Here is a 19,083-nt window from a genome sequence, read left to right on the forward strand (position 1 = left end):
CCTGTTTTGTATATATGAGTAACGTGTCAATGTGTTTGAAAGAATAATTATTGCACTCAATTAGTGACAGCCTGAAAGCAAGTAATTAAGTCACAAACTCAAAAAATATTTCACATTGCTTTTTGTACGCTTTACATTTTCTCTGAAATACCGAGTTTTGTTGTCTGACCTAGGTTAGTAATTTCATTTTGAGATATATATAAAGGGTCAATGCAAGATTTTTCGAATGATTTTCTTATGCATACAGAACTTATGTATGAAGAAGCACTTTTTTTTTTTTTGGCGGGGGGGTGGGGCGCAGCTATATTGAGAGAAACTGTGCCGTTATTCTCTGTAACAGGACAAATAGCCTATTACCAGTAAAACACCAAAAAGCTGTAAGAGAAGCTGGCTTTTAAGACAACCATGTTAGGATGAAATGCCAGGGGATTTACAGACATAGTTCAGTCAGACATTTTTAGAGTTACAATCATAAGAAATTCCTGAAAAGCAATTATTAAGTTGGACAGTGATTAATGTATGTGACATATGCTATGTAAAGAGAAATTAATTAGAAATGTATTCACATCTCATTTCTCAGCTATGAGTCAATGTTATTAGCTTATATAGCAACATAAACTTGGTGTTTTTTTAAGTACCAATTTGCTATTTGAAAATTGAATTAATTGAATCTAACTAGAATGTAGGAGCCCAAGTTAGGTGAAAGTTGAATATCACTGCAGTCAGTGGGTGCTTCTTAATTTGTATGTGTATGTACAAAAATTCACTCTCTTCTTATAGCATGAGCATCCATTGGAAAGCATACTATGTACCCAAACAGAGGGGTACATAGTAGAGGGGTACAAAGCCTGCTATGCATATGAAAACAGGGCCACTCTCTTGGTACTGAAACAGAATGGAGCAGGTACTTCACTCTTGGGTGTGCAGTCATATACTTCTACTACAGGCATAGAGTATTGTGACAAGCTCTGTGGTTTGCACAGTTGCCTGGTGTGTAGAGGATACTTAAACATTTCAGTTATTTCTGATATCTGATTATTAAAAACAAGCAAAAAAAAAATGGAGTGGGAATGGAATGCAGTGAAATCAGAAGACAAAAATAGAAGCTCCTTAGATGTAAAGTGTGTTTGAAGCAGTGGAGACCTTATTCCAGTTACAGAATTGTAGTTATGTTCCTGTTGCACTAACTCCATCAATTAGGGGTTTAGCTTTAATTTTTTGTATCACTAGCCATTAAACTGAATTCTGATGGTTGTGCAAACATGCTATCATTGAGGAAATTATTCTAAAGCAGCAAACAGGTGACTTGAATGATTTCTTTAACCGAGACAGTTGAACTCTCAGTTTCTGTGTGCAAGTAGATCTCTGGTATCAGCCTTTGGCTAACAAGATTTATAGCCCTTTTTTTTTTTTCTTTTTTTTTTTCTCCCCATCATTACACAGATCAAATAGTTTGCTTGGGAATGGGTTTGTAAAGGAGAGCAAAACCTGTCAGTATCATAAGCTAATGGGCAGCACTGCAACAAAACTCTCTGTTGCAGTAAACACCAGCTGGGTGTTTACCATCATGAATGGAGATACCCTTTGGATCTGCTTTTGAAAGAAACCAGTGGAAAGGAAAAGATTAGGGCAAGAACTGGCTTATTAAGTCAAATTCCTTCCACCTCATTCTTTGCGATCCACTTAGAGATGAATGCTTTATTTGCCTTTTTTTTTTTTCCCTCCTACTCAGAAAAGCCACATTTTAGAATTCATTCTATGATTCTAGGAGACAACCACACTGGGTAAATAGCTGACAATTTCTTAGGGTGCATTTCAACACTCATAACTGTTTGTAGTAGTGTCTGTCTTCATTTTGTGAATCAATATCTTAGAAATACCACTCCTTTCCACATCTCCCAAATTTCCTTTTACAAAAGCCTTATTTCAATTACTCAAAAAAAAACTATAAGCAATGAACACATGGGTTTGGGACAGAACACAGGATTAGTCACTGGAGTATGTGAATGCACTGAGGGTTTTTTTTTCAGACTCCTACATAAGGGATCTCTTCCAATTTCAGATCTGGAATCTAAATCAAAATGAGCATCTCAGTTCACAAGTATTATGAAATTTGCAGAGGCTTCTGAGATTTGTAACAGGAAAAAAAACAACAACAACAAAAGCAGACAAACAACAAAAAAACACCTTAATTTCCTTGTAATCTGTTATGTAAAGGTTAAAGCAAGGGAGAAAATGAAATCACACTTTGAAGACAGCCATTGATTTGGGAGAGTACGAATACAGGACTCTGCTCAGAAAGTCTTGGGCTGGGGCTTTCTGTTTCGTGGCATTTTTCTGCCACTGGCTGTTCTGAGGTCTGATCAAATAATTGTGTAGTCCACTGTTGAAATCTGCATTGCTTCTTTCCAGTGTGGTCAACAGTAATGAAGAAATATCAACTAGAAATCTGATCTTATCTGTAAGTAGTAGTAGCAGACCGTGCAAAATGCAGCATTTAGAAACTCTTGGCAATTTTTGATTTTGTAAAATGCTTACTAGGCTCATTATTTGCAAATCTCCTCATGCTTGCAGGAGTAATAAAGGAAAGAATGACATAGCTGTACTATGTGCAAGAATCCAATATTCTCATTTTCTATTCAGGTTTATAAACTTCATCAACAATGTACTGTGATATTTAAGAAATACTTATTCAGGAAAATTTATGGAAACTAGGTATGGAACTTTGCCTATTTATGAAAACTATCACACCGTCAACTTGAGGTAATTCACCAGTATTTATGTGCTATTTGCCTGCTCCTCCTTACATAGTAGTCTGATGAATCTTTCTCAGCTATAAGGTATAAGATCACCTTTTCTACTTATCTGAAATTTTAGCATGGGGGAATTCTGTTGAGAAACAGCTTTCTGCTCCACTCATGTAATACCTGTCAAAATCGTACCTTGTCACGTTTAAAAGGCATTGCCAAAAGTTATGCCCCTGTCACATGGCAAACTGTTGCAACTCAAAGAAAGGGTTTCAGGTCTTGGATATGAGAAAACCCAGACTGTTTCACTGACTAATGGATGGCAGTGCAGCAGAGCTTTGTTAAGGCAAATAGTTACTGTTCTATACAGTACACCATTGTCTACCAGACGCAGGATGTTGTGGGAAAAAGATTAAACTAAGAATAGAAAAAAAAATCAACTTGCAATAATAAAGACATTGACTTCTAAGACATGATGCATGTTTTTCTAAAAAATCAAAGATATAATTGTGCATAATAAGAAAAAATACACAACAATAGAGACAGTACAGAAACCATAGATTAATAAAAGGTAAAGGCAGAATCTTAGGGACGAGTGTCAGGACGATTATGTAAATGGCTGAGATGGGTAAGATTATTCAAATAATTCTGCCTTTTCTTATTGATTTTAAAATGCTGTTTTTTCTTAATCAGCTTCATATTAATATCATCTTCACTTCTCATTTTCCAAATGCTTCCTCTGTCTATCATCTGTATGCTGCTGAGAAGGGTCTCTTTGCTACTTAATAGTACCTACAGCTTGAAAAGTATATGTTGGCCAGGCAGTTACTGGGGAGAATTGGTTAGTGTATGAACTTGCTGATCATTATCATCAGCTGATTGCTAGCATTTCCTGATACCCTGTAAAACAGAGGAAAGATATCCTCCCTGATTTGTCTTGTTTCTCACATTAAATGGATGACGAAGCTGCAAGATAGTGGTTACTGTTGTCCTACAGAATTATCAAGCCATTTTTTGTTCATGACCTGCTCTTCCCTTTAGTTGTGAAGTATGTGTTTGCTTATCCTTAATGTCCCCACACTTCTGCCATTTTCATTTCTTGTCATGTAGCTTTTTTTCTAACAGCTCAAGGATTAATGATAGTAATGATAGTAATGATTAATGAAGGTAATTAATGCCATTGCTAAGATTTGTGACTTTCTGCTCCTAAAGCAGCTAACAACACCTTTACTGACTGATTGAGAGAAGAGGAAAGGTAAAAATTCTGGGATATTTTAACTCATTAAGTTTTAAAGACAGCTTTCAAATGAGTTCAACTGTGCTTTTACTGAAGGAAGCTCCTTTTGGTCAATACCTGTACAGTGAGAAATTACTACTAAAAATGGCTCTGTGGTAGTTTAGTAGGTTTGTGGCAGGTTCACCTTGGCTGGCTGCTGGGTGCCCACCCAGCTGCTCTGTTGCTCTCACTCCTCAACAGCACAGGTGGCAAAAATGCGAGGAAAAAACTCATGGGCTGACATAAAGACATGCGTACCAATTACTGTCAGGGGTGAAATAGGCTCAACTTGGGGAAAATTAATTTATTGCTAATTAAAATAGATTTTGATAGTGAGGAAAAAAGACAAGAAAAAACAACACCAGCCACCCTCAGCTCCTCTCCCCCCATGCTTATCCTGAGGCCCAACTTCGTGCCCTCACAGCTGGGCGATTTTGGCTTTTTCTTGCATCCATTTTCCCTGAGGCCTGGAACCGCTAGAACCTTCTGGAACCAGCCAGAACCTTCTGGAACCGTCCGGAACTGGCCGGATCCAGCCCTGTCAGGGCGGGCAGCCCTGCCCTCTCCTCACCGACACCCCATGGCCCCCGCTGCAAAGTTGATGCCACAGACCCCCTGGTGCATAGCTGAAAGTCACTTGACAAGATTAATTATTTTGGGTGTTTTAGTGGTGTTTGTGAGGCCCTCTCATGCAGATTAATCTCATGGTGCCAGGTGCCATGCAGGTGAGCCTCATTTCAACACCTCACTGTGAGTGCGAGGAGTTGGCAGGGCTTGGCACACCTGGTGATTTCTTCAGGACTTACCTGCAGCCTGAGCTGTTGCTGCCTCAGGATTTATAGCAGTGAAGCGTCTCCTATCTATTCTTAGAAATGAAGTTAAATACTATGCAGATTATTTGACATATTGGTAAGTAATGAAACTTGATACTTCTTTTGTCTGCTTTATCTGGTAATTCATAGTATCATCTTAAGTATCAGAAGAGAAGCAAGGACTGCGTGCCGGAAGGGTTATGCAGCAGTTGGAAAGCAGTAGAAAGCTTTTAGGCTTATCTTTCTGGCCACAGGGTGCCACCATTGCTCCAGCAGATTGAAACTGTTAGAGCAACATGTTCTGTTAAGTCACTGCGGTGAAGGAGTAAGTACATCTCTGCACTTGTTCATGTTCCATAGGCAATAATAGCTGCTAGAGTTGCAGGAATTTGCTTTGAATTTGTTTGGAAACTCATCAGTGTGGTAAGCTGTAAACAGAAGATAAATATTGCTTCAACAAAAGTAGATCTTCGCTTTAGCTGGTGGTATTCTGAAGAAATAAGTGTTGTTTTCAGGTATACTGAGGGTTGAGTCATTTCCCCCCCTCTGTTTTAGTAATATTAATTGTGAATGAAGCTAATGGATCATTCTAAGGTTAGCCTAAAAGGACAAATTGTTCTATAAGACAATTAAAATTGGGAAAGTGGATGGTAAGAGTGTTGATAGCCATGCAGCTGAAAGAGTAAGGGAATGGAGGAAATTTTTCTGGATTTCAGAGACTATACTTAAATGTTTTTCACTTCAAGTTCATTGGATTGCATGCTAAAACAGCAGAGGCAGCCGAAGTTGGAGCTCAGAACAATTCCAGGGAAGTCTGCTGGAATACAGGGTTAAGCATTTTATAGTTTATTTGGTTTTAGGCCCCTTGAGCCTTCTACTTTCTGGTCTAGCTTCACTTAAAAATTATTTGCTGATAAAGATATTTGGTATTCATTCTATAAATAGCAAAACTGACGCTTATTTTTTAGGGTAATACATCTGAGAACAAGGAAAAGAAGCATGCACAGGTTGGAAGTTCAGACAGTGAAAATGGTGAAAGAAACCTTAGATCTGTTGCCTCAGGTTTTATCACGTGGTTTATTTTCTTTTCTAATTCCTGATACTTACATTGGAGGATAGTTTTTTAGGAAATATTCCATACGTTTTAGATAGCTTACAAGTTTAAGTCTGCAAGAAGCTTATGTTCTTTTTTCTGTTAGTATGTGTAGGGTATAAAGTAAGGCAAAGTAAACTGATTAGATGCAAAATAAAACAAATGAAAATATTGTTTAAAGTGTAACATAATGCCAGAAATCTTAATGGCAGAGAGATCATTGTACCTGCAATTTCAGGTCTGGGATTCTGGGTTCTGTGTAGTTTGCAGTGGTTTCTGAGGTAAATGATTTGCACAGGCATAAGACTGGCAGAATTGACCGATGAAGCACAAAGATGTGGCAGACTGGTGATAAATTATTACTGGGGAGAAAACCTAGATGACGCTTTAACCAGAAACACTGTACTGCTCTGACCAATAAAATAGCACCGTATAGCCTCTAAAGGTGCAGTTCAGTCCTTAGCAAAGCTCTGCTCTTAGGTGGAATTCAGCCTTAAAATCCTTAACATTACTGCTGTGCTTCAGGAAGAATTTCTATTTGATTTTGCTCAATCTAAATTAGTTTCTCTACTGGAGGCAGGAACCGCCCTGCAGGCAACCTAAAAATGAGAAGTTTCATAGCACTCATTTACCTCATGCTCAGAAAAGACAGCACTGATGTCAATATTATTATTATTATTTGCTGTTTTGAAAGAATATCGAAGTGCCTTTTCTGCCACACTAGACCACAGGTTGGATGGCCTTAAGTATGTGTTTGGACAAATTATGCATAGAAAACTGTATTCAAGAAATATTGCATATTCTGACTTTTTTGTCCTAAAATTTATGATGTCTCAAGTAACTGTATGTGCTGTGTGAGTCTGAAGGAGGAAGTCTTCAGCTCTCTGGTTTGGTCCCACAAATCATAGAAAGGTTCTGTGTGGATGGGAGAGAGGCTTGGTATGAATGTTACGTGCTGAACCTGAGTCTGGCTTTAGAATCCTCAACTCTGTATCTGTCCCACAAAACTGTCACAAAGACCAGTAGGGGTAAACAAAACAACAACAACAAAACACAACGAAAGTGCGGGAAGTGTCATCCCAATTTTCTGTTTAGTCTGGTGTTCCTTCAGGCTTACCGTAAAATTTCACGTTGTTTCAGAAGAAATGCAAAGTGTCTGTAGCAGACTGTTGTGGTCCACCCTGCTGGTGTCTACTATTTGGAGGCAGGTCTGGGATCAAGAAAGTGTTTATGCGTTTGAAAGTTTTAAAATTCAGTTATTTTTGGTTGCAGGATTGGTAGATGTGCTTTATAGACAATGAAATTTATATAGTTTTTTTTTCAAAACATCTTTTTTTCAGTTGCGTGGCTGTGAAAATGAGATTTTGTGTCAGGCCTATAATCACTGTATTTTCTGAGTCCAGAGTTGTGTTTGCATAATTGTGTGTGAATTTCAGATAAAGTGAGAGAGATTCTAGAAAAATGATACACTAACAATTTCATTGGTTGCCTGTCTGCTGCAACTGATTTTGTTACTGAATTTCAGTTGAGAAATATATTTTTTTCCTGTAACTTCTGCTAGTCGTCTTAATGCCTTAACCAGATTTCAGACTGGCGGAGAGAACCTGAGTTTAAGTTAAGCCTCCACAGTAAAAATTCAGCCTGAAGGAATTTTTCATGGCCAAATTATAAAGTGCTAGAAAATAAATTTTATATTAAAACTGTGGATTCAGCCTTCAGTGCCACAGTACTTTGCTTTTCACTTTAATAATGTAGTGACCTATATGTGTAAAGTTTCTTAAAGTGTTTCTTGAGGCAAATTTTTTTCTCCTCTGGATATGATGGGATTTATTATTTTGTATAACTGACTCGCCTCCAGTAAACTTTTTATTTAAAGACTTCTGTACTAGTAGTTGATGTTCAGGAAATAGAGTTGATAAAACCAGGTAGTTCTAGAATTTCATGAAGTTTAGGCAGATGTTTAATCAATTCATGTGTGCATCCCTATTAACTTCAATCATCATTTGTTTCTGTATTTTTTTAAATGGTTCTAAAGGGAGTAATGTGTTTTCTGTAGGAGGAAAAAAAAAGTAATCTCTGAATTATGTAGAATGTAAACTTCTTTGAGACTTGCAGTGAAGATGTAAATCACCCAATGATGGGATTCACCCTGTGGGAATGGGCCAGGTCAGAATAACTGTTTTCACATTATATGAAAACAAAAGTTAAATTGGTCATTGTTTTCTTCAAGTTCATATGGACTACAGGAAGGTTAAAAATTTCCATACTCCTTTATATGCATTCATTTAGCACCTTATATACGTAGCTCATTGACATTAATAAGAATTTCTTAACTGATTCAACCCGTTATGTTTAAAATAGATGTATCTGTTTCTTTTAAGGCATCTCCAAAAGAGTAGGGTGCATGCTGTAAATACAGGGTGATAATGTGTAATGAGTCCTTGCAGCTAGAGGTTTTTGCCTGTGTAGTTAGCTAGTTCATCCTGAAAATGATGAATCATGTCAAAATAGAGAAGTCATTTCATTGCTTAAAAATGAAAAGAAAATCTGATTTTAAAATGTCAAGTTCAGGATTTATGAGCAGGATTGTCATAATCAGTCATTCAGAATGAATTGGATTATATAGGATCTATTTGCAGGCAGACAAGCTGAAAATATTTTTGTGTACAATGCTGAGGAAGTTTATACTCTCTCACATCTAAATTGCTTTTCCACCCTACGCAGATAGAAACACAACACAGATTGTTAGTGCCGAGTTCCCTTATGAATTAGTTATAAACTATGACAACAGTGCAAAATACCAAAAAGAGGAGGGAGTTGTTTTTTTTGTTTTGTTTTCCCCCTATGGTACCATCAGGGGTTGCAGCCCTACTGAAGATAATGGGATGATAAAAACTGTTATAGAATTGCCCTAGACAACATTTTCCAGCAGCATTTATCACTAATAATAGGCACTAACAAGTTGTCTTATGTCTTATGAGTCTTATTCTTCAATTATTTAGGAATATGGGGATTTTGACATTGACTTCTGTGAGAGTGGGGGAAGAGAAGAAGCTGGACAAAACTCAACCAGAAGGATGCATCTGTTCAGGTATGCTGAAGTAACTTTTGATGTTTTTGGAAGGGATTTTTCTTAATTCTGTCTTCTGCATGCAGCAGTCAGTAGTAGGGCCCACAATGGGGATTCCTGTGTGCTACTGTAGTACGGTATAGCAATTAAAATGCATGTAATGAAATAAATACGTAAGTAACAACTATAAGTGTTGTGAACCGTAAAAAAAAAAAAAATAAAAAAAATTAGTCTCAAGCTGCTAGAATGTCTACAGCTTCATTGTCTTTCAAAGCATTCTTATAACAGAGTTTTTCCTTATCCTTTTATTATTTCTTTTGACCTTTTGGCATGGGAATTTCTTGTGAGCTGTGTCCCCAACTCTCTCTTCCCAGTCAGAGGTCCCCAACACTGAGGTTTCTGCACCTTAGTAGGATAGGAATGACTACAGGGGAACAGAATGACAGCTCCATCTATGTTTGTCAAAAATCTGTTTCAGCTTGTGTATTTCACCATAGCTGATAATTAAGAGATTTAATTATTAACATCATCCTACATGCATTTTCTGTGTAAAGAAATTAAAGTAGTGGCACAGGACTGAAGGAGGTCTGAGGCAGCAGGGTTGTGATGGTGTTATAACTTCCCAGAAAAGTCTATGTGAGGACACTTTTTGAGCACAAATTTTTGGATTGTGTAAATGGACACTAAATACAAGTTCCAAATCACGTGAAAGGTGAGCCCAAGAAGGGGTGTACATGAATTGGATCTTAATATAAGGCAGGAGATATAAGAGACAAGAAAGCAGGGAGGAGGATGGAGGCTGAATTTGGGAACATCGTGTTCTTGTCTGCTTTTCAGATTTAATACTCTTCTGTTTAAAGGACTTTACCCATTCCTTGTGGAGGAAGTCTGTTATATTTTGATAAAGTGCTCTATGGCCTGTTTTCTGTTAATGGTTCTTCTGTCATGTGTTTGATCACCCTTGTTCATGAGGCAGTTTGATCCCTTCTCTTTCACTCAGTGATAGTTATCCTAGTGTAGGGACCTTCTGAAGTCCTTCTTAGTTTTCCTTGAACTTAATGAGACTAAGAATATCATTGTTGAACTGTCTGTTATGCTTTATCAAAAAAGTCTGAGTTCCCGCTGTTTGGTTCTATTAGAGGGATGCATTGGACTAACGATGTTAAGAAAAAAAACAGCTAAAATGATCCTGCTTCTACCTTTACTATCTTGTGGGATATCACAGACAGTGGGCAATCAGGATAAATTGTTTAGATTTTAGACTTAAAATAATTTGAATTATTCACTCAAGCTATAGTCAAACTTCTCCTTAGTAACAAACTGGGCTGATGCACAAGTCCATCTGAAAGTTGGTGAATGAATTGCAGGGGCTCAGGTAAGCTAATATTTCAACAACAGGAATCACCAATCTTGCTACAGGTTTGAAGGAAACTGTAAAAACAAAACCAAATAAAACTCAGCAGATAAAGGAAAAGTGGGGGATAGAATCTTGGAGTATCACAGCAGACCTCATGGTGCTGTCACAGCCTTCTCTTCATAAGGTAGACAACTGGGAAGGAGGGAGATCTGTCTCTGAAGTGAATAAACTCATGCTGAGGATACACCTATTCTAAGCTCAAACTGTGAGTAGATCCATACAGTAGTCCCTGTCCTGAAGTGACAAAATTCCAGGGCAAATGCTACCACTTCTCTCTTTCTGAAATGAGATCCTGCACAGAAGAAAGGTAAGTTATGTGGCAATGAGAAATACATTTATTTCCCTCCGTATCATTCAGCACAGCTGTGGATCACTCTGTGCATATTCTGTTTCTTTACCTGCATGCAGTCTGTGAGTGCACTGCAGGTCAGGTTAGCTGTTTTGGCACATTGAGTTGCTCCCTTTCTTCCTACTACAAGTGACCCTTGCTTTCCTTCCCCCTGCACTCACAGAACAACAACAAAAAGTGGGAAACTATTTTTTTTTTTTTTTTGTCACAGAAATGTATCTAATGGTTGAAAAATTTTATATATATATTCACACATTCTTTCCTTCAAAAATAGGCAAACTGATTTTCATTTGTGTACAGCTGTGGGCTTGCATACATGCCTAAACTGCTTTAGAATAAGCCTACTGAGCAGTCCTTAGAATAACTACCTACTTCAAGACTCCTTTGCACATCTATTATGATAGTGACTTTTAAGTTCAAGCTCTTTTAGCCAGGTACTCAAACTTTCACATTAATGTTGTACTATTATCCCTCTTAAATTGGTCAATAGTGCTTGTGTGGATCTTGTTGTGCTGTATTGTTAAAATACTTGCATTCTTCTACATGGAAGTAGGACTGTTATAATATTCCAAAGTTTACTGTAAAAACTGGGTTGTGTTTGAAGCTAACAAACCAGAACTGCAGTCTTGTTGGTTGCATTCTTTGTGAAGAACAGCAGCCAACAATTCTGCATGAATGATGCTATCTAAGACAGATAGTATGTGAAGCTCTAGGGCATCTTATGTTTGTTGCCAAGACACTGATGCTAGAAAACAACTGGCAAGTCAGATGCAGTTTATTTAGGAGCCTGGAAGTATGAGCCCATGACAGCAGCATGATGTAGGAGCTCAGTTTGGGTTCATTTGTACTGAGGAACAAAAGACAAAACAGCAGCACCTTGATAGAGCCTTCAGCTGAGTGTAGGAGAGAGAGGCAGCAATCAAGAATGGGGTGGGGAGGGGGAAGGAATTGCTGGCTTTCAAAAGCCTTTTAACCTCTGACTTCAGAGAATGTGTGTCAAATCTAATGAAACAAGGAGACGGATTGGAAGAGCCTAATGGTGACACTTTTACAAGACAGGAGCCAAAGAAGCTGCCTTTGCTGGATGGAAGCTGGCAGTAATTTCTCTTTTCTCATGAAAATGGCAACTTGCAGCAGAAAAAAAATAAAAGGTAATGTGTAGATGTATATACATACCCAACTCCTAAAGCAGAACACTAGAAAATGGTAATGGTGGTGGCTTCCCGTCATTTAGTAAGTCTGTCCATGCTTGTGTTTCTTTTTAATTTTTTTTTCCCAGCTAAGTGATCCCTTTTGTAGCAGTACTTCCCTGTCATAAGACAGCTGAGCAACTCCTCAGAGGAGAGGAACTAATGTTACAGAATATCTTGCTTGTTTTAAGCCAACAGAGATATAAGTTGGTCATTTCACCTACAAAAGGCTGGCATTTTACCTATCCTTCACCACTTGGGCTTTTTCTTCTCAAAAAACAATTTTGAAACTATGAGCCTTAGTACTCAACTATTTTTGCTGCTCAGCTGGTGTTATAACCCAATTTAGTTGTGCAGCAGGAAGGTAATATGCTTATGTTTTCAGTTTGAACTGGTAGAAAATTTCTCAGTCAAACAAAAAATCACCAGAAAACACTGTAAAACCTGAAATGTTTTAGTTGAAACATACCTCAGTGACATACTGTCCATGAATCCAAGGCAAAGTTTTATGGGAACTCTGCATTTGTAGCTTATCGATTTGCCTTGAAATTCCCTGCAGATACCAGCAACATCAATTTATCTGGACAACTTCATGCTCTCAATAGCTTTGTGTTTACGTCAGCTTTATTGTTATTGATAAGCTGCACTAAATTATAGAATAGCAACAACATTCCCTCTGAACTCAGTTGAGCATCAGTTATTTTTACCTCCTCTGTTCTGGGGAGATGGGCTAACACAGTCCCATGTAGAAATTAGGAGGAAATAGCATATGAATAATTTTAATTCAGACTTCAGATTTTTGTGTGTGTTGCATATTTTCTAAATAAAATAAAGTGAGATAAGAAGTGAACAAGAGATATGGTCCTTTGTGATACAACTAAAATACTTTGAGTGTAGAAATGATTGAGCCAAGTTTAACTGGGAAAGGAGGAAGCATCTGGATATTAAAAGAATGTAGGTAACACTGCTATAAGGTGTAAATCCACATTCTCGGGTTTTATTTCACTTAGTAAAAATAACAATGTATTGCAACACAAAGTATGTGTGGTGACTGAAGAATATGCTGAACCAATCCAAAACTGCTAGACTTCAAGGGAGGGATTTACCCAGCACTGGAATAATGTCTCTTGCTACTGTATCAGAATAATCCAAGCGCTTTAGAGTTTGAGGTGCTGGTATTCTTTACTTTTTGTTGCTGACTGAACTGTAGAGACATCAGGCTTCTCACTCTGAGAGTGTGTGAAACAAGTGGAGAAGCTCCTTTTACTGAGATTTATAAGGAGTTAATATTAATTTGGATACTGTGGCTCTCGTACCTCCTTGATTACAGCTTCTGGGCTGTATTAGAGGAAGCTTAACCAAAGCCAAACAAGAAGAGGCAGGTGTTATTGATACAGGGATGCTATCAAATTATGAGGACTGAGCTGAGGTATCCACATTCTCACAAACAGAAATTGGAAAGGGACCACAAGACAATAAAGTGTGGATCTCATGCAAGTCTTCTGGTAGTAGCCTTGATAATTTTCTCCCTTATAAAAGTAAGCTGCAATGTTACTGGGATTCATCAGATGATGCTATTGTTCATTTACAGTATCTTGTTTCTTGAGTGCCTATTTTAGATCCTGGGGTAAATATTTCATTGTTGCTTATGATGTATTTTTATTATTGTTAGTTTTTGCTATAACATGCTCTTTTTTTAAATCATAAAATTTGGATCGGAAGGTACATCCGGATGTCTTCTAGTCCATTCCCCTGCTCAAGCAGGTCTAATGAGATCAGGTTGTTCAAGTACTTGTCCAGTTTAGTCTTGAAGCCTCCAGGGATGACATTATGAAATCCCATAGCCTTTCTGAGCAGCCTGCTCCAATATTTGAACACTATCATAGCAAATAATAATAATAAAAATCCTTGTGTCTAAATGGAATTTTGTCATTGGAATTTCCCACTGCTGTCCATTATTGCTTCTTGTTCTGTTGTGCACCACCAGGAGGTGTCTGGCTCTCTCAATGCCATACAAGCAAACCCTTTCAGCAAGTCCCTGGTAAACATGGGCACTCTGAGTTGCTAAGAGGATTAGCTCCATCTAACACAGTTAACAGTTACTGCTTCTCACTTAATTGATATTTAGATGCTAGTGTTGTTGCTTTCATCTTGGTTTTTACTTTGTCTTTTATCCTGGGAGTAGTTCCCTCTCTTGACCTTTGGTTTCTGTTTCGACTCCTGTTCTTGCACTAATGCCCTGGTACATATGATGGTTCCAGATCTTGGAAATTGCTGGTCTGTCTCCCTTGCGTGTGAGGTAAACAAATATAATATTGAAAAAGTGATTTCAGAGTTAAATGTAATGCTTACTGTAAACAAAAGACAGGCAAAGCCTCCATTAACATCTGAAGAATCGAAACACTCTTATTCTCCCTTAACGTGTAGATCCAGTAGGAGTTTTGCTTAATCTTTCTATATCAAGTTTTCCAACCAAATGCATGACAATCTAATCAGAAGTGTATTTATCTCAAAAAACACTCAAGATTTAGGAAAAAAATCTGAGGAGAGATTAAGTAGTCACCACAATCCTGAGATTTATAAACTACACAGAAAGTGATTTTTTTTTTGAAGTGCTGGAAAAAGGTGTTAAGAGAGTTGAGAGGACAAGTTGTCCTCAGTTACATGTGCACCTGCCTGCAATCAACTCTCAATAGACCTTTCTGTAAGTGCATAATGCGCTTAAGAGAATGTAGCCTTTTAACTGTCAGCATGAGTAAGAAGAAAAGTATCAGATATCCTGTCAGTCGGCAGACAGTTTGAAATCCTGCATCCTTTGATCCTCAAGAAGATAGATTTTTAACTTTTTCTTATTTTAATCTCTTAATTCTCTGCATGCAGATTGGCATTGTAGATGGCAGAATTATCTGATGACAGGATGGTAGAAGTGAAAGATTCTTGGGTATTTATGGATAGAGGCACAATACAATATGTATTCATACAATGGCACAACTCAGAGGGCTATCTCTATCATGAAATACCCAGGATTTGCAGAGCTATGAAATAATACATTAAGCATATGGAATAACAATGAGATTTTGAAAGCAAGAGAGACTGTTGCATTGACTGAGGATGTAAGAATGTAGCTTGAAATGAGAAACCACTCCCTGAATTTACCCAGTTAATTGCTGTTGATGTCCCTATCTGCTGCCATTTGGATATGCTGGAAGGTTTGGAAAACACTATCGGTGTTTGTTAGTGACAAGTGTAACTGGGGATTCTTGTCCTGACTCCTGACAATATGCTTTTGTACGAACTATTTAAGCTTCAGAGAGTATTGTGCTTGAGGATAGAACAATAATAATAGAAGCAAAGTGAGGGACGTTGCTCCATGAAAGATAAAAACAAAGAAAGAGTTTTTCAAGAATGCTAGTCAGTCTGCTTCTAAATCTGTTTGCTTTTGTGATTTATGCTCCTAAATCTAAACTTCTGAAAATCCTCCCTTCTCTTCTATTGCATCCATCATTTGATACATTACCAACTGTGAAGGAAATGAAAGGGAAAATCCTGTTCTGTCAAGTGAGTGATTATCTGCTGAGGCAGATAAAAGTGTGGGTTTGAGTGTTACTGCATAATATGACTCTTGACTCCTAGCCCCAGTTGGAGGCTGTCTGTAACCTCATACTGTGTATTCAGACATCCTTTCCAAATTTATTTTTTTTAACATGAATTAACTCTCTTAAACATTTTGTCTATATAAAAGCTTGTTGCCACTACCGGTTGTAAAGGTCAGTGATCAGTTAGTCTAATCACACATTCTACTAAAAACTATTTGGTCAGATTTTTTTTCTATCCTTTATATTGCATGTTCACTTAGTTCTTGCTTTATGAACATAGAGAAGAAAGTTCTCTAACACAGAGCCTATGCAATACCCTTTCTGTTTGATTAAGCAGATGTTGTGGTGCCTGCCAGCATTGCAGGGAGTGGAAAAGAAAGATGGAATGACCTTTTTTTTTCTAAGGTGCTATGGAACAGGGGTATTCTAATCTGCCACAGCCATTCTACAGTAACAGGAAAAAGAGTGAGGAGTGGAGTCTCTTTCCTGCTATCTTATGCATTAGTATTCATGGCACTTTATGATTTATGATTATTATGTACTTTCCTGCAAACTAGTAAACAGTAGTTTAAACAAAAGACTATAATTACTACTCTTTGATACTGTTTCATTGCCCTTTTTCTAGTTACATAGGGCAGATTTGGCATGATGTTGGTTATTGTTGCACTGGTGCTGGCACTAAAGCTGCTATTTAAGGAAAATAAAAAAAAGTGTGAAAAGTCATATAACCTATGAATACTTCATGAAAATAACTTCCACTGTGAAATAATAAAATGGCTCAACACAGCTCTCTTTCCTGTCCTGATAGACCCCCCTATTCACTTCCAGTTGACCTCTGTTGTGTGTTTTGCGTATTCAGTATCACAAGTAATCTCTTTTCAGCAGTCCCTCTCTTTATTACAAGACTAGCTTCCAGCAAAACTAAGCTGAGAAAATAAAGGCAAATTTAGAAGTTGGAAAGAGTGAAGTTGACTGTGGCAGTATTGTTATTCTTTTTAGGCTATACAGATATACTTCAGTCAAGCACTCTTCCAGTAAGGAGCTCCACGTTCTCCCATCTCAAAGGACCTCATTGTACTATGTCATAGAAGCTCTATTTTAATCCCCACTCTTACTGCAATTTGCATGTGCATTACCATTTAGGTGAAATATTCTTTTAAAGGATAAATTAAGAAAGTAATTTGGTTTGATATTTGGAAACTACCCTGTGCTTTTTTGATTGATACTAGAACCCAGTAAGAATGTCCTTGATGGATAGACTAAACTCCTGTTGTCCACACCATGTCCTTCATACTCCCTCACAATGTTCTTCAGCACATGCCCTAAATTTTGTTTGATACTTTCTGCTCCTTCTTGCGACCCACATTGTTTTATGGGCAGAAGACAGCTGTACTCTGTTAGAGTTATGCGTGTGCTGACAGGCCAGCAAGCAGAAAAAATTGAGCAGTTGATCTTACATTTGACACTTCTTCCTTTTGTCCATCTGGAGGATTTCATAGAATTCCACCTACCCCACCCTGCCCACAAAAAGAATTCTTTCTGTCTTTGAGATATCTTTCAAAGTTTGTGATTTGGCCATTAAACTAAGAATGCATAAGTGTGTGGCAGATGAACAGGTGATGTGGTTTGTACGAGTCTGCTTTCATTAAGAAAACGGGGCTGAAAAGTTCTGGTGGAGACTTCCGTATAGCTGATGTGCTGCCTGGAACTTCTCTTCCACAGCCTGGCTTGGTCTAACAGACTCTAAAGGTTTCAGGCCTCTGACTCTGAGACAGCCTGTTAACCTTTTGTACAGAACATGGAAAAGTATTGAATTTTTATTTTAAATGAGAGCAAAACAATTTTCAAAATTCTCTTTGGAGCCTGGATGCTATTCTGCATGTTTTCTGAAATTTTGCTTTTTGAAAAATCTTTGTTTGTTGTCACAGAAAGCAAAGAGATGGAGTACAAATGAAATTCTGCCAGTTCATAATTTTGAGAAAACTGTGTTGGGTTCAAGGTTCTCTAAGGCACTCCAAATAGTGTGTCTGAAATCTCAAAAGAACAACAAATATCCATAACTAATCTAATTTAAATGACTTTTTTTCATTTCAGATGAGAATTGGTAAAGTTTAAATTTTTTCTTTATTTTTTCCTTAATCTTTGTTAAGCACTTTCTTTTATGCTAGTAATAATTCAAGATAATTATAAGAAATCTAGAAGGAATATTTTTAGTTTTACTTTTAAGCTTCTGGCAGTATTACAGTATTTTAAGACATGTCAGTTACTTGCGATAGTAATGTCCTAAAAATAGTTCATGCAAATTCAATCTCATCAAACTTGAACATAACACTTTTTCATAGATAGTCTTTGAATGGTATCTGGGAGCCTTAATTTAACTACTGGGCCAGATAGCATCATTATGGCCCATCTCTTTTGGGCCTTCTCACTGTTGATATACATATTTCATCTTTCATGATGTGATCAAAAAATTGCAGTAGGATGCATCATCTTTACTCCTTGCCCTCTAACACAAATTGCCATCCAATTTCATGTTTGTACCTCTGAAAGGTCATAGCATTTAAAAGGAGGTGAGCGCAATCATTCACGCTTACCCTTGCGTTTGTAATGGAAGAGAAGGTTGCGATTTTTTTTTATTATACATATAGACAATGCTATAGTGCCTGAAAGTGCTTCATATAGGTCGTCCTTACTATCTCACCCTGCAGTAGTTACCTAGCACAAAAAAAAAGAACAAATAAACAACCTCAGATGTCTGTGTCACATCTTACATAATTTGTGATATGTATGGAGTAACTCTGTCATTTCTTCTGCTGTAAATATTATTCATATCTCAGCATCTTAATTTAAAGTAGCTTGCAAAGAGTGCAAAAAATCTTCAGCACGGCTAAAAAGCTTTCTCCCCATAGCTTTCTTTTTATTAGTTTTTTATCTCTTCTCCTTATGTTTCTATATATCAGCAGTATTAAATAATAATGGTAAATAATGTAGACCTAGCCAGCACTCTGTTAGGAATGTAGATGGTAAGCTCCTGAAAAGTAGTGCTGTGTATGTGCATGCACGCACGTGTGCACATGGGTGCCTAGGAGGCCAAGATACTTTTTTCTAATTATTTACAGGCCTGTTCTACTTCTTCCAGCTATGAAAGTTAATTGTGTCTGATTCTTGGTAGCTGGTTGGTAAAGTCAGCTCTGCTGGTTGGCAAAAACACAGGAAATTAAGATTTTATGGTAGTGGAAATGACTGGGTTTCTATGTGAACTTGTATTTATCTATAAGATTGCTCTGGTTTGGTAATAACCTGCATGTGTCATGTTAATAGAAGCATAGATAATTAAATGGAGGTTCATTTAAACAGTGGAAATTGCCATGTTAACTTCATAAAAGATTTTTATTTTCTGATGTATTTTGTCCCCCTTTAAAAGTCTTTGCAGATGGTGCCTACAAATCACCAATAGATGATTCCCCAGCAATGGATTTAATTTTTCTTTTGAGAAAACAAAGTTCAGCACATAAGGGAAAGCAAGGAACTTT

General features: G+C 37.4%; 2 long non-coding RNA genes across 4 annotated transcripts in view; both read left to right on the forward strand.

Annotated features, from left to right (window-relative positions):
* The first annotated feature begins 4,083 nt into the window (after positions 1-4,083).
* Positions 4,084-19,083, forward strand: part of LOC121075153 — a 140,903-nt gene continuing 125,903 nt past the window's right edge. The window contains exons 1-2 of one of the 3 annotated variants that reach the window (XR_005822754.1): positions 4,084-4,932; positions 8,931-9,019. This is a non-coding gene — a long non-coding RNA (uncharacterized LOC121075153). Of the gene's footprint in view, positions 4,933-8,930; positions 9,020-10,151; positions 10,621-19,083 lie in introns of those variants that run through there. The other 2 variants (XR_005822755.1, XR_005822756.1) reach the window with 2 other exon arrangements.
* Positions 14,184-19,083, forward strand: part of LOC121075154 — a 28,480-nt gene continuing 23,580 nt past the window's right edge. Inside the window, exon 1 of the long non-coding RNA XR_005822757.1 lies at positions 14,184-14,253. This is a non-coding gene — a long non-coding RNA (uncharacterized LOC121075154). The remainder of the gene's footprint in view (positions 14,254-19,083) is intronic.

Source organism: Cygnus olor, chromosome 9 (genome assembly GCF_009769625.2).
Source record: "Cygnus olor isolate bCygOlo1 chromosome 9, bCygOlo1.pri.v2, whole genome shotgun sequence".
NCBI classification, from domain to species: domain Eukaryota; kingdom Metazoa; phylum Chordata; class Aves; order Anseriformes; family Anatidae; genus Cygnus; species Cygnus olor.